The following is a 16,131-nucleotide window of genomic DNA, read 5'->3' on the forward strand; positions in this document are numbered from 1 at the left end:
GAGCTTTTCTAAGTTTTACAAGAACTCAATTAGAACATGGGTCATACTTCCGTTCCACCAATATTCATAAAATAAAAAGTGAAAACAATTATTGAAATATAAATCTAAACATGGATTAAATTAGAAAGATCAAATGAATAAATCCATACAAATAGACAGAGCTCCTAACATTAACAATGGAGGTTTAGTTGCTCATGATTGAGAGGGAAAATAAGGATTCAGGTAAAAAAAATGTCCTGTGTCTAAATGTACAGATTTTTTATTTATAACTAATCCTAATAAATTTAAAATCTAATTATCTAAAATAAAAAATAATATCTTTTCCTAAAAGATAAGATTTTAAATTTAAATTCGAATTAATTAACAAGTCTTCAGCTGATGGGTGGGGACCACTTGATTTGTCCATTCTGCTGCTTCTAATATGTGTTTTCTGGGCCTGAAACTGGGTCAAAACGCGGCCCAAAATCTATGCCAGTGATTTCTGTAAATTCTGCAGATCATGCACGTCACGCGTATGCGTCAGTCACGTGTATGCGTCGCTGGTCTTCTTCGCAAGTCACGCGGACGCGTCAGTCACGCGGACGTGTCGCTGAGCAAATCTTCAAATCACGTGTACGCGTCAGTCACGCGTACGCGTCAACATGTATACTTCCAGATCATTCGAACGCATCAGGCACGCGTGCGCATCGCTCCTCGCAGCTATTTCCTTTGATTCTTGTGCTGCAGAAACTCCGTCAAATTCCGCCGAATACTACTTGAAATAGATAAAATTGCTCAAGACTCAAAATAGCACCCATAGTGGATAAAATATAATTAATTCTTAATTAAACTCAGCAATTTAAGTGCAAATTCACTAGGAAAAAATAGACAAGATGCTCACGCATCACAACACCAAACTTAAACTGTTGCTTGTCCTCAAGCAACCAAAGCTAATGTAAGCTAAGGATGTGAATTTGCATGAGAATGAGAGTTCGATTAAGCTGGTGTCTCGTCTTATAGTGGGGTTTACAACTGCAATCCTGAATAGGGTTGGCATCTCACTCTCCTTTGAATCAGAAGAATGTTAATGTCATTCGGAATTAGAATTCGGATAATATTATGAATTCTCTGATCTTTTATATTTCAGTTTAATCCTTGAACACAACAAAATTTACTTTAATTTATTTTTCTTTAGTGCTTTGTACCTTGAGCCTAGCCGTGACTTTAAATTTTTTGTCTCAAGAGTTACTTGACACAGAAACACCACAAGCACTTAACTGGAGAACTCTTTTTGAGTTCTGATTTTTCTTTCAGTTATTCCCAGACAGTGGTGCTCAAAGCCTTTGGCATACTCTGTTAAATGCACTTGGTCTCGACTCTAAGTGTTCTGTCTCAAGAATTACTTGACACAATCACACCACAAGCATGTGACTAGGAAAACAACTCTTTGAGCTTTTAATCAAGATGCTCAGAGCCTTGGACCTTGCTTTTATTATTATTTTTTTATTTGAAATATATATATATATATATATATATATATATATATATATATATATATGCTGTTTCTTTTGCTTCAAGGATTAACTTTTTGTTTATTTCAGAGAAGTCATAATAATTCTCTAAATTCCTGTTCCTTATACGTCAACATCCCTTAATTCAAATTCAAATATGCACTGTTCATATCATGCATTCAAAAATCACAGAAAATACCACCACATTTAAGTAAATAAGACTATTCTTAAAATTAACTCAATTTCTCATGCAATACATCACTTCTTTTTCTTTTCTTTTTAGATTCAAGCTCAGTGAGTGGTACATGAAACATCTTTTCAGCGTTAAAGCAATTAAAAGAAAACTAAACTAGTCCTAGAATTCTAACTAATAAAGGATCATGCAGCAAACAAAGCCAAAATAGCAGAAAGGCGGAACATAACATGGAAAAAGAGGGGGAAATGAAAGGAACTCAACCACCTTAGTTATCCTCGCGGTCGCTTTATTCTTTAGGTTATGCTCCTCAATGAAGATGATTCACCTCCCTTTTGTGCAAAAAAAAACCAATAAGCCCAGCGTCAACACCAAACTTAAAGGTTTGCTTGTCCTCAAGCAAAGAAGAACTGAAAATAGAAGAAACAAATATTATGAGGAGAGAAAAAGAAGAGGATAAAAGAATAAGAGAGAATAAGGATTGGGGGAGAGAGAGAAAGAAAACTGGGCGGTGCAAGCGACGCGTGCGCGTATGGCACGCGATCGCGTACGTCGCGCATTCTTCATAATGACGCGTTAGTGTCAGGCACGCATCCGCGTGCCCTGGATTTTGTGCGATTCGCACGAAGCCAGCCGCGCGCCCGCGTGACTTTCTGTTCGCATGGCTTGGGAGCCAATTTTTCATACGACGCGTTTGCGTCATGCACGCGCTCGCGTGGATGGCCATATGTGCAACTGACGCGAACGCGTCAGTCGCGTGTTCACGTGCCCAAATTTGTGATTTTAGCACACTTCCTGCCCTAAGCCAGCACAACTTTCTGCCCAAACACTCTTTTACGTTGAATTTTCAGGTCACGCATTCGCGTCGGTGACGCACCCGCGTGAATGGTGAAAATCACAAACGACGCGAACGCATGGGGTATGCGGACGCGTGGGATCGTTTCTGCGAAAGGCTCCATTCTGGCACCACTCCTACGCAACTCTCTGTCCAATTTATTTTTCACACACATCCATCTGACGCATACGCGTCGGTGACGCTTGCGCGTCGTGTGCTCTTTTTTTTTTTAGCTTGAGGTGTTCGGTTCCTGGAGTAACATAGCTGCATGATCAGAAAATTAGTAAGAACTAAAATAAAAATAAATAAGAAAACTGTAACTATGAAAAATAAAAATAGCTAAGGACACGAAATTATCGGGTTGCCTCCCGACAAGCGCTTCTTTATCGTCACTAGCTTGACAGTCAGCTCCTCTAAGGAGGAGTATCATAGGGGCTCAGCTCTTCACCCCTTACTTTGAACTTCTTACATGTGTCTCCATAACGTAGCTCAATATGCTCCAGAGAGAGGATTTTGATTACTGTATAAACCCATGCTGGATTGCTGGTCAACACCACCTTCATTTATGGGGAGAAACCTTTAGTGGGGATCTTTTTGTTTCTCCATCCTTTGGGTACTTTCTTCTTTTTGGAACCTCCTCCTTGGTAGATGATGCATTCCCAACACCAAACTTAGGTTTGATGTCAGGAGGAATTTTATTGATTATTGCCAATGGAGGTTTAAGTTGCAGATTCTACTGTGTATCATCAGGGGTTTTTGAAGGGTTGAATCAATAAGCTCAGCCTGCATGCACCTCTCTTCTTCATCTGTTGGATGTATATCTTTAAAGACATGAAAGACCAGTTGCTCATTATGTACTCTAAGCACTAGTTCACCCACTTCTACATCAATCAGAGCTCTTCCAGTGGCTAGAAATGGTCTTCCTAGAATTATAGAGGCATTCTCATCCTCCCCTGTGTCAAGAATCACAAAGTCTACTGGGAGAAAGAACTTACCCATTTTGACCAAGATATTCTCCACTAAGCCGTATGCAAGCTTCATAGATTTGTCTGCCATCTGTAATGCTATCTTTGTGGGTTGTGCCTCTTGGATTTGCAGCTTCTTCATCACAGATAAGGGCATTAAATTTATGCTTGCCCCCAGATCACATAGGGCTTTCTCAAAAGTTGTGCTCCCAATGGTGCATGGAATTTAAAAGCTCCCTGGATCTCACATCTTCCTTGGCAAGTCATTCTGAATGACAGCACTACATTCCTTAGTTAGAACTACTATCTCATCTCCCTTTAAACACTTTTTCTTTGACAACAGCTCATTCATGAACTTGACATAGATAGGCATTTGCTCCAAAACCTCAGCAAAAGGAATATTGATTTGTAACTTTCTGAAGATTTCCAAGAACTTTGAAAACTGCTTGTCCTTGGTCTCCTTTTGAAGTCTCTGAGGATACGGCATCTTAGGCTTGTACTCAGGAGTCTTTGGCAGTGTAGAATAAGTGTCAAGAGAGTCTGGGAATTAGTTGTCTGCACGCTTTGGAGGGGCGTGCTCTACTTCTTCCTTCTTCTCTTTTGGAGCTTCTTTTTCAACTAACTCTTCATTGACCTTGGTCTCAGAGCCAGCTACTTTACCACTTCTCAATTGGATAACCTTGCAATCTTCTCCTGGGTTCACCACTATATCACCTTGAAATGTACTTGCAGACCTTTCAAGTATTTGCTTGCTCAGTTGGCCCACTAGCTCTTCTAAATTTCTAATGGAGGCTCTGGTTTCCTGCATAACTTGTGCATCCGTACTTGCCACTTGTCCACTTATTACGGAGATAGCCTTGCATTCCTCTCTTGGATTTGAAATTGTGTTACTAGGAAGGCTATTAGTGGTCCTCTGATCAATTTCATTAACTCTGGTGGCTATTTGACCCATTTGAATCTCCAGGTTCTTAATGGATGCTTTGGTTTCCTGTCTAAAACCTATCAATATTGCTTCCTGGTGGACGAAATTGTGATCCATATTCTTTTGTACTTGTATGAAATCATTATTATGGCACCAGTTGTATTCACAACTCCGTTCAACTAACCAGCAAGTGTACTGGGTCGTCCAAGTAATAAACCTTACGTGAGTAAGGGTCGATCCCACAGAGATTGTTGGTATGAAGCAAGCTATGGTTACCTTGTAAATCTCAGTTAGGCAGATTAAATTAGTTTATCGGTTTTCGAAAATTAATAATAATTGGAAAATAAAAAGGGATAGAAGTACTTATGTAAATCAATAGTGAGGATTTCAGATAGGTGTATGGAGATGCTGTGCTCCTCTTTGAGACTCTACTTCACTACTCACTCTTCCTTCAATCCTTCTTACTCCTTTCCATGGCAAGCTGTATGTAGGGCATCACCATCATCGGTGGCTACTTTCAATCCTCTCGGGAAAATGATCCTATGCGCTGTCACTGCACGGCTAATCGTCTGGAGGCATCACCCTTGGTTGATGGCTACATCCCGTCCTCTCAGTGAAAACGTTCCTATGCTCTGTCACAGCACGGCTAATCATCTGTCGGTTCTCAATCAGGTTGGAATAGAATCCATTGATTCTTTTGCGTTTGTCACTAATGCCCAGCCTTCAGGAGTTTGAAGCTCGTCACAGTCATTCAATACCGGAATCCTACTCGGAATACCACAGACAAGGTTAGACTTTCCGGATTCCCAGGATCCTACTCGGAATACCACAGACAAGGTTAGACTTTCCGGATCCTCATGAATGCCGCCATCTATCTAGCTTATACCACGAAGATTCTGTTGGGGAATCTAAGAGATATGCGCCCGGCCTAAGGTAGAACGGAAGTGGTTGTCAGTCACGTACGTTCATAGGTGAGAATGATGATGAGTGTCACGGATCATCACATTCATCAAGTTAAGTATAACGCATATCTTGGAATAAGAATAAAAGAGAATTGAATAAAAAGTAATAGTGATTGTATTGAAACTTGAGGTACAGCAGAGCTCCACACCCTTAATCTATGGTGTGCAGAAACTCCACTGTTGAAAATACATAAGTAAAAGGTTCAGGCATGGCCGAATGGCCAGCCCCCTTGAGTGATCAAGAGACCGAATAATCAAAGGCTAAACAGTCAAGAGATTAAACTGTCAAAAGATGTCTAATACAATAGTAAATTATCCTATTTATACTAGACTAGCTACTAGGGTTTACATGAATAAGTATTTGATGCATAAATCCACTTCCGGGGCCCACTTGGTGTATGCTTGGGCTGAGCTTGATCTATCCACGAGCTGAGGCTTTTCTTGGAGTTGAACTCCAAGTTATAACGTGTTTTGGGCGTTCAACTCCGGATCATGACGTTTTTCTAGCGTTTAACTCCAGACAGCAGCATGTACTTGGCGTTCAACGCCAAGTTACGTCGTCAATTTCCGAATAAAGTATGGACTATTATATATTGATGGAAAGCTCTAGATGTCTACTTTCCAACGCCGTTGAGAGCGCGCCATTTGGAGTTTTGTAGCTCCAGAAAATCCATTTTTAGTGCAGGGAGGTCAGATTCCAACAGCATCAGCAGTCCTTTTGTCAGCCTTTTTCAGAGTTTTGCTCAAGTCCCTCAATTTCAGCCAGAAATTACCTGAAATCACAGAAAAACACACAAACTCATAGTAAAGTCCAAAAATGTGAATTTAACATAAAAACTAATGAAAACATCCCTAAAAGTAGCTCAAACTTACTAAAAACTATCTAAAAACAATGCCAAAAAGCGTATAAATTATCCGCTCATCACAACACCAAACTTAAATTGTTGCTTATCCCCAAGCAACTGAAAATCAAATAGGATAAAAAGAAGAGAATATACTATAAATTCCATAATATCAATGAATATTAATTATAATTAGATGAGCGGGACTTGTAGCTTTTTGCTTCTGAACAGTTTTGGCATCTCACTTTTTCCTTTGAAGTTCAGAGTGATTGGCGTCTCTGAGAACTTAGAATTTTTGATAGTGTTATTGACTTTCCTAATTAAGCATGTTGATTCTTGAACACAGCTACTTATGAGTCTTGGCCGTGGCCCTAAGCACTTTGTTTTCCAGTATTACCACCGGATACATAAATGCCACAGACACATAACTGGGTGAACCTTTTCAGATTATGACTCAGCTTTGCTAGAGTCCCCAGTTAGTGGTGTCCAGAGCTCTTAAGCACACTCTTTTTGCTTAGGATCACGACTTTAACCACTCAGTCTCAAGCTTTTTACTTGGACCTTCATGACACAAGCATATGGTTAGGGACAACTTGATTTAGCCGCTTAGGCCTGGATTTTGTTTCCTTGGCCCCTCCTATCCATTGATGCTCAAAGCCTTGGATCCTTTTTACCCTTGCCTTTTGGTTTTAAGGGCTATTGGCTTTTTCTGCTTGCTTTTTCTTTTTCTTTCTATTTTTTTTCGCAAGCTTTCTTTTTCACTGCTTTTTCTTGCTTCAAGAATCAATTCCATGATTTTTTCGGATCCTCAATAACATTTCTCTTTGTTCATCATTCTTTCAAGAGCCAACAATTTTAACACTCATAAACAACAATATCAAAAGACATATGCACTGTTCAATCATTCATTCAGAAAACAAAAAGTATTGTCACCACATCAATATAATTAAATTAAGTTCAAGGATAAATTTGAAATTCATGTACTTCTTGTTCTTTTGAATTAAAACATTTTTCATTTAAGAGAGGTGAAGGATTAATGGATTTTATTCATAGCTTTAAGGCATGGTTACATACTAATGATCATGAAGTAGAGACACAAAACATAGATAAACACAACATTAAAAACCGAAAACAGAAAGAAATAAAGAACAAGGAATGAATCCACCTTTAGTGGCGTCTTCTTCTTGAAGGACCAACAATGTCCTTAAGCTCTTCTATGTCCCTTCCTTGCCTTTGTTGCTCCTCCCTCATTGCTCTTTGGTCTTCTCTTATTTCTTGGAGAATGATGGAGTGCTCATGATGTTCCACCCTTAATTGTTCCACATTGTGGCTCAAATCTTCTAAGGAGGTGTTGAGTTGCTCCCAATAGTTGTTGGGAGGAAAGTGCATCCCTTGAGGCATCTCAGGGATTTCTTGATGATGAGCTTCCTCATGCACCTCTTGAGGACCGTGAATGGTCTCTCTTGCTTGCTCCATCCTCTTCTTGGTGATGGGCTTATCCTCTTCAATGGGGATATCTCCTTCTATGATAACTCCAGCTGAGTAACACAGATGGCAAATAAGGTGAGGAAAAGCTAGCCTTGCCATGGTGGAGGACTTGTCGGCTATTTTGTAGAGTTCATTGGAGATGACCTCATGAACTTCTACTTCCTCTTCAATCATGATGCTATGAATCATGATGGCCCGATCCACAGTAACTTCAGATCGGTTGCTAGTAGGAATGATGGAGCGTTGAATGAACTCCAACCATCCTCTAGCCACAGGCTTGAGGTCCAGTCTTCTTAGTTGAACCGGCTTGCCTTTGGAGTCTATTCTCCATTGAGCTCCTTCCACACATATGTCCATTAGGACTTGGTCCAACCTTTGATTAAAGTTGACCCTTCTAGTGTAGGGGCATTCATCTCCTTGCATCATGGGCAAATGAAACGCCAACTTCACATTTTCCGGACTAAAATCTAAGTATTTCCCCCGAACCATTGTGAGATAATTCTTTGGATTCGGGTTCATACTTTGATCATGGTTCCTAGTGATCCATGCATTGGCATAGAACTCTTGAACCATTAAAATTCTGACTTGTTGCATGGGGTTGGTTAGGACTTCCCAACCTCTTCTTCGGATTTCATGTCGGATCTCCGGATACTCATTCTTTTTGAGCTTGAAAGGGACCTCAGGGATCACCTTCTTCTTTGCCACAACATCATAGAAGTGGTCTTGATGGCTCTTGGAGATGAATCTTTCCATCTCCCATGACTCGGAGGTGGAAGCTTTTGTCTTCTCTTTTCCTTTTCTAGAGGATACTCCGGCCTTAGGTGCCATTGATGGTAATGGAAAAATAAAAAGCTTATGCTTTTACCACACCAAACTTAAAATATTGCTCGTCCTCGAGCAAGAGAAGAAAGAAGAGAAGAAGAAGAAGAAGAAAATATGGTAGAGAGGGAGAGATGTAAGTTCGGCTAAGTGGGAGAAGAGGGGTTTGTGTTGTGTGAAAATGAAGGAGAATGGAAGGGTATTTATAGGGAGAGGGGAGGGTGTATGTTCGGCCATTTTGGGTGGGAATGGGTGGGAAATTGATTTTGAATTTTTGAAGGTAGGTGGGGTTTATGGGGAAGAGTGGATGGATGTGAGTGGTGAAGGTGTTGATTGGGAAGAGGAATTGAGGTGATTGGTGAAGGGTGTTGGGAAGTGTGACATGGGGAATAGGAGAGTGTGATTAGGATTAGGAGGTAAGGTGGGGGTATATTAGGTGGGGATCCTGTGGGGTCCACAGATCCTGAGGTGATCCTGTGGGGTCCACAGATCCTGAGGTGTCAAAGAATTCTATCCCTGCACCAAATAGGCATGTAAAATGCCTTTGCACACCATTCTGGCATTTAAACGCCCATTGGTGCACGTTCTGGGCGTTCAACGCCCATGTAAAGCATGTTTCTGGCGTTGAACGCCAGTTTCATGCTTGTTACTGGCGTTCAGCGCCAGTTTTTCTTCTCTGGGCACATTTCTGGCGTTCAGCGCCAGAATGTTGCTTGTTTCTGGAGTTCAGAGCCAGAATGATGCTCTGTTCTGGCGTTGAACGCCAGCCAGATGCATCTTACTGGCGTTGAACGCCAGTCTGTGCGTCCTCTAGGGTGTGAATTTTTTTCTTCTGCTGTTTTTGATTCTATTTTTAATTTTTATGATTTTTTCGTGACTCCTCATGATCATGTACCTAATAAAACATAAATAACAATAAAATAAAAATTAGATAAATAAAATTGGGTTGCCTCCCAACAAGCGCTTCTTTAATGTCAATAGCTTGACAGTGGCTCTCATGGAGCCACAAGGTGATCAGGTCAATATTGTATAGTTGCCAACACCAAACTTAGAGTTTGGATATGGGGTCTTAACACCAAATTTAGAGTTTGGTTGTGGCCTCCCAACACCAAACTTAGAGTTTGACTGTGGGGGCTCTTCTTGACTCTGAACTAAGAGAAGCTCTTTATGCTTACTCTCTTTTGTCACAGAGGGATGGCCATGTGCCTTAAACACAAGGTAGTCCCCATTCAATTGAAGGACTAATTCACCTCTGTTGACATCTATCACAGCTTCTGCTGTGGCTAGGAAAGGTCTTCCAAGGATGATGCAATCATCCTCTTCCTTCCTAGTGTCTAAGATTATGAAATCAGTAGGGATGTAAAGGCCTTCAACCTTTACTAGCACGTCCTCTACTAATCCATAAGCTTGTCTCAATGACTTGTCTGCCAATTGTAATGAGAACAAGGCAAGTTGTACCTCAATGATCCCCAGCTTCTCCATTACAGAGAGTGGCATAAGATTTATCCCTGACCCTAGATCACATAGAGCCTGTTCAAAGGTCATGGTGCCTATGGTACAAGGTATTAGGAACCTGCCAGGATCTTGTTTCTTTTGAGGTAGAGTTTTCTGAATCCAAGTATCTAGTTCACTAATGAGCAAGGGGGGTTCACTTTCCCAAGTCTCATTACCAAACAACTTGGCATTCAGCTTCATGATAGCTCCTAAGTATTGAGCAATTTGCTCTCCAGTCACATCTTCATCCTCTTCAGAGGATGAATAGTCTGCAGAGCTCATGAATGGCAGAAGGAGATTTAATGGAATCTCTATGGTCTCCATATGAGCCTCAGATTCCTTTGGATCCTTAATAGGAAACTCCTTCTTGCTTGAGGGACGTCCCAGGAGGTCTTCCTCACTAGGATTTTCGTCCTCTTCCTCCCTTGTGCATTCGGCCACATTGATCACATCAATGGCCTTGCATTCTCCTTTTGGATTCTCTTCTGTATTACTTGGGAGAATACTGGGAGGAGTTTCAATGACTTTCTTACTCAGCTGGCCCACTTGTGCCTCCAAATTTCTAATGGAGGATCTTGTTTCATTCATGAAACTGAAAGTGGCCTTTGACAGATCAGAGACTATATTGGCTAAATTAGAAGTGTTTTGTTCAGAATTTTCTGTCTGTTGCTGAGAAGATGATGGATATGGCTTGCTATTGCTCAGCCTATTGCGTCCACCATTGTTAAAGCCTTGTTGAGGCTTTTGTTGATCCTTCCATGAGAAATTTGGGTGATTTCTCTATGATGAGTTATAGGTGTTTCCATAAGGTCCACCCATGTAATTAACCTCTGCCATGGCAGGGTTCTCAAGATCATAAGCTTCTTCAGAAGCTGCCTCTTTAGTACTGTTGGATGCATGTTGCCATCCATTCAGACTTTGAGAGATCATGTTGACCTGCTGAGTCAACACTTTGTTCTGAGTCAATATGGCATTCAGAGCATCAATTTCAAGAACTCCTTTCTTTTGAGGTATCCCATTATTCACGGAATTCCTCTCATAAGTGTACATGAATTGGTTGTTTGCAACCATGTCAATGAGTTCTTGAGCCTCTTCAGGCGTTTTCTTTAGGTGAATAGATCCACCTGCAGAATGATCCAATGACATTTTCAAAAATTCAGAGAGACCATAATAGAATATATCTAATATGGTCCATTCTGAAAACATGTCAGATGGACATCTTTTGGTCAGCTGCTTGTATCTTTCCCAAGCTTCATAGAGGGATTCACCATCTTTTTGTTTGAAGATTTGAACATCCACTCTCAGCTTGCTCAGCTTTTGAGGAGGAAAGAATTTATCCAAGAAGGCTGTGACCAGCTTATCCCAGGAGTCCAGGCTATCCTTAGGTTGCGAATCCAACCATATTCTAGCTCTGTCTCTTACAGCAAAAGGGAAAAGCATGAGTCTGTAGACTTCAGGATCAACTCCATTCGTCTTTACAGTCTCACAGATCTGCAAGAACTCAGTTAAAAACTGATAAGGATCTTCAGATGGAAGTCCATAAAACTTGCAGTTTTGTTGCATTAAGGCAACTAGCTGAGGTTTCAGCTCAAAATTATTGGCTCCAATGGCAGGAATGGAGATGCTTCTTCCATCAAACTTGGACGTTGGCTTTGTGAATCACCAAGCATTCTCCTTGCATTATTATTATTTTCGGCTGCTATCTCCTTCTCTTGTTCTAAAATTTCTGAAAGGTTACCTTTAGAATAATTTAATTTAGCTTCTCTTAATTTCCTCTTCAGCGTCCTTTCAGATTCTGGATCAATTTCAACAAGAGTGCCTTTTTCCCTGTTCCTGCTCATATGAAAGAGAAGAAAACAAGAAAAGGAAGAGGAATTCTCTATGTCACAGTATAGAGATTCCTTTATGTTAGTAGAAAAAGAAGGGGGTAGAAGAATGAAGAATGATGGATTCGGATTTTTGGATGAAGAGAGGTGAAGAGAAGTGTTAGTAAATAAATAATTAAATAGAAGAAGAAAAGAGAGGGGAATTTCGAAAATAATTTGAAAAAAGGGTTAGTATTTTTGAAGATTAAAAGGTATTAAAATTAAAACATGAAACACTTAATTAATTAAAAAGAATTTTTGAAAAGGAGAGAGGTATTTTCGAAAATTAGAGAGGGAAAAGTAGTTAGGTGGTTTTGAAAAAGATAAGAAACAAACAAAAAGTTAGTTAGTTGATTGAAAAAGATATTAAAATCAAAATTTGAAAAAGATAAGAAGATAAGAAGTTAGATAAGATATTTTGAAATCAAATTTTGAAAAAGATAAAATTTTTGAAAAAGATAAGATAAAAGATAAAAATATTTTTAAGAAAAAGATATTTTGAAAAAGATTTAATTTTTAAAATTACTTAACTAACAAGAAACTAAAAGATAAGATTCTAGAACTTAAAGATTGAACCTTTCTTAACAAGAAAGTAACAACTTTAAATTTTTGAACCAATCACATTAATTGTTAGCTAATTTTCGAAAATTAGATGTAAAGATAGGAAAAGGATTTTGAAAATATTTTGAAAAAGATTTTTGGAATTTTCGAAAAATAGAAAAAAAAAATGAAAAAGATATAATTTTTGAAAAAGGATTTTGAAAAGATAAGATTTTTAAAATTGAAAATTTGATTTGACTTGTAAGAAACAACTAATTTTAAATTTTTTTTGACCAAGTCAACCCAAAATTTCGAAAATTTGGAGGGAAATGAGGAAAAGATATTTTTTTGATTTTTGAATTTTAATTATGAGAAAGAAAAACACAATTATGACCCAAAACTTAAAAATTTTGGATCAAAACACATGATGCATGCAAGAACACAATGAATGTCAAGATGAACACCAAGAACACTTTGAAGATCATGATGAACATCAAGAACATATTTTTGAAAAATTTTTAATGCAAAGGAAACATGCTAGACACCAAACTTAGAAATCTTTAATGCATGGACTCTAACAAACGAAAAATGCACATGAAAAACAACAAACAACACAAAACAAGAAATCATCAAGATCAAACAAGAAAACTTACCAAGAACATCTTGAAGATCATGAAGAACACCATGAATGCATGAATTTTTGAAAAATGTCAGAAAATTTTTTAAAGCATGCAATTGACACCAAACTTAAAAATTAACACAAGACTCAAACAAGAAACACAAAATATTTTTTATTTTTATGATTTTCTAATTTTTTTTGTATTTTTATTTTAATTTTTTTCGAAAAACATGGTTAGAAAAACGAAAAAGAAAAGAAAAATTTTGAAAAAGATTTTTGAAAAGAAAATTACCTAATCTGAGCAACAAGATGAACCGTCAGTAGTCCATACTCGAACAATCCCCGGCAACGGCGCCAAAAACTTGGTGGACGAAATTGTGATCCATATTCTTTTGTACTTGTATGAAATCATTATTATGGCACCAGTTGTATTCACAACTCCGTTCAACTAACCAGCAAGTGTACTGGGTCGTCCAAGTAATAAACCTTACGTGAGTAAGGGTCGATCCCACAGAGATTGTTGGTATGAAGCAAGCTATGGTTACCTTGTAAATCTCAGTTAGGCAGATTAAATTGGTTTATGGGTTTTCGAAAATTAATAATAATTGGAAAATAAAAAGGGATAGAAGTACTTATGTAAATCAATAGTGAGGATTTCAGATAGGTGTATGGAGATGTTGTGCTCCTCTTTTGAGACTCTACTTCACTACTCACTCTTCCTTCAATCCTTCTTACTCCTTTCCATGGCAAGCTGTATGTAGGGCATCACCATCATCGGTGGCTACTTTCAATCCTCTCGGGAAAATGATCCTATGCGCTGTCACTGCACGGCTAATCGTCTGGAGGCATCACCCTTGGTTGATGGCTACATCTCGTCCTCTCAGTGAAAACGTTCCTATGCTCTGTCACAGCACGGCTAATCATCTGTCGGTTCTCAATCAGGTTGGAATAGAATCCATTGATTCTTTTGCGTTTGTCACTAACGCCCAGCCTTCAGGAGTTTGAAGCTCGTCACAGTCATTCAATACCGGAATCCTACTCGGAATACCACAGACAAGGTTAGACTTTCCGGATTCCCAGGATCCTACTCGGAATACCACAGACAAGGTTAGACTTTCCGGATCCTCATGAATGTCGCCATCTATCTAGCTTATACCACGAAGATTCTGTTGGGGAATCTAAGAGATATGCGCCCGGCCTAAGGTAGAACGGAAGTGGTTTGTCAGTCACGTACGTTCATAGGTGAGAATGATGATGAGTGTCACGGATCATCACATTCATCAAGTTAAGTATAACGTATATCTTGGAATAAGAATAAAAGAGAATTGAATAAAAAGTAATAGTGATTGTATTGAAACTTGAGGTACAGCAGAGCTCCACACCCTTAATCTATGGTGTGCAGAAACTCCACTGTTGAAAATACATAAGTAAAAGGTTCAGGCATGGCCGAATGGCCAGCCCCCTTGAGTGATCAAGAGACCGAATAATCAAAGGCTAAATAGTCAAGAGATTAAACTGTCAAAAGATGTCTAATACAATAGTAAATTATCCTATTTATACTAGACTAGCTACTAGGGTTTACATGAATAAGTATTTGATGCATAAATCCACTTCCGGGGCCCACTTGGTGTATACTTGGGCTGAGCTTGATCTATCCACGAGCTGAGGCTTTTCTTGGAGTTGAACTCCAAGTTATAACATGTTTTGGGCGTTCAACTCCGGATCATGACGTTTTTCTGGCGTTTAACTCCAGACAACAGCATGTACTTGGCGTTCAACGCCAAGTTACATCGTCAATTTCCGAATAAAGTATGGACTATTATATATTGCTGGAAAGCTCTGGATGTCTACTTTCCAACGCCATTGAGAGCGCGCCATTTGAAGTTCTGTAGCTCCAGAAAATCCATTTCGAGTGCAGGGAGGTCAGATTCCAACAGCATCAGCAGTCCTTTTGTCAGCCTTTTTCAGAGTTTTGCTCAAGTCCCTCAATTTCAGCCAGAAATTACCTGAAATCACAAAAAAACACACAAACTCATAGTAAAGTCCAGAAATGTGAATTTAACATAAAAACTAATGAAAACATCCCTAAAAGTAGCTCAAACTTACTAAAAACTATCTAAAAATAATGCCAAAAAGCGTATAAATTATCCGCTCATCACTTCCAAATTATTGTTCTGTTGGAAACCACCTTGAGAATTATTGTTGAAGTTCTGAGGTCTCTGAGGTTGATCCCTCCATCCAAAATTTGGGTGATTTCTCCATCCCTGGTTGTATGTCTTAGAATATGGGTTGTTGTTGGGATTCCTAGGACCACTCCCCATGTAATTCACCTATTCAAAAGAAGGTTGAGCATAATCATAATTATCATTTTGCACAAAATTACCTGCCATGTCATAGGAGACTTCCTGTGATGGGTTTTGGGTGTTGATAGCTAAGACTTGCATGCCACCCATCTGTTGAGTAAGTAGATTTATTTGCTGAGACATCAGCTTGTTCTGAGCAAGAAGAGCATTAACAGCATCTACTTCTAACACGCCTCTCTTCTAAGGGGTTTCAGAATTCACAGGAGTTCTGTTAGAGGAGTATAAATATTGGTTGCTTGCAACCAATTCAATAAGTCAATAGTCTCATCTGGTTTCTTCTTCTTGTGCAATGAACCTCCTGCAGAATTGTCTAAGCACATCTTGGACATTTCACCCAAGCCTTCATAAAAGATGTCTAGTTGTGTCCATTTGAAGAACATGTCTGGAGGGCATTACCTAATCAGTAGCTTGTATCTCTCCCAAGCTTCATACAGAGTCTCACCATCTTTCTGCCTGAAGGTCTGAACCTCCACCCTAAGCTTAGTCAGCCTCTTTGGTGGAAAAAATTTAGTGAGAAACTCAGTAACCACCTTATTCCAAGTGTCCAAACTTTCCTTGGGTTGGGAATCTAGCCATAGCTTTACTCCATCTCTCAGAGCAAATGGGAAGAGCATGAGTTTGTACACATCTGGGTTCACTCTATTTGTCTTCACAGTATCACAGATTTGTAGGAAGCTAGAAATAAACTAATTTGGGTCTTCGTGGGAAAGACCATAATACTGACAATTTTGATG

At 39.2% G+C, this 16,131-nt stretch overlaps 1 non-coding gene across 1 annotated transcript; it reads left to right on the forward strand.

Annotated features, from left to right (window-relative positions):
• Nucleotides 1-11,214: 11,214 nt before the first annotated feature.
• LOC112700432 (small nucleolar RNA R71) lies at nucleotides 11,215-11,318 on the forward strand. The gene has a single exon (XR_003153342.1). It is a non-coding gene; the product is annotated as a small nucleolar RNA R71 (small nucleolar RNA).
• Nucleotides 11,319-16,131: the final 4,813 nt, after the last annotated feature.

Source organism: Arachis hypogaea, chromosome 6, assembly GCF_003086295.3.
Source record: "Arachis hypogaea cultivar Tifrunner chromosome 6, arahy.Tifrunner.gnm2.J5K5, whole genome shotgun sequence".
Lineage (NCBI taxonomy): Eukaryota > Viridiplantae > Streptophyta > Magnoliopsida > Fabales > Fabaceae > Arachis > Arachis hypogaea.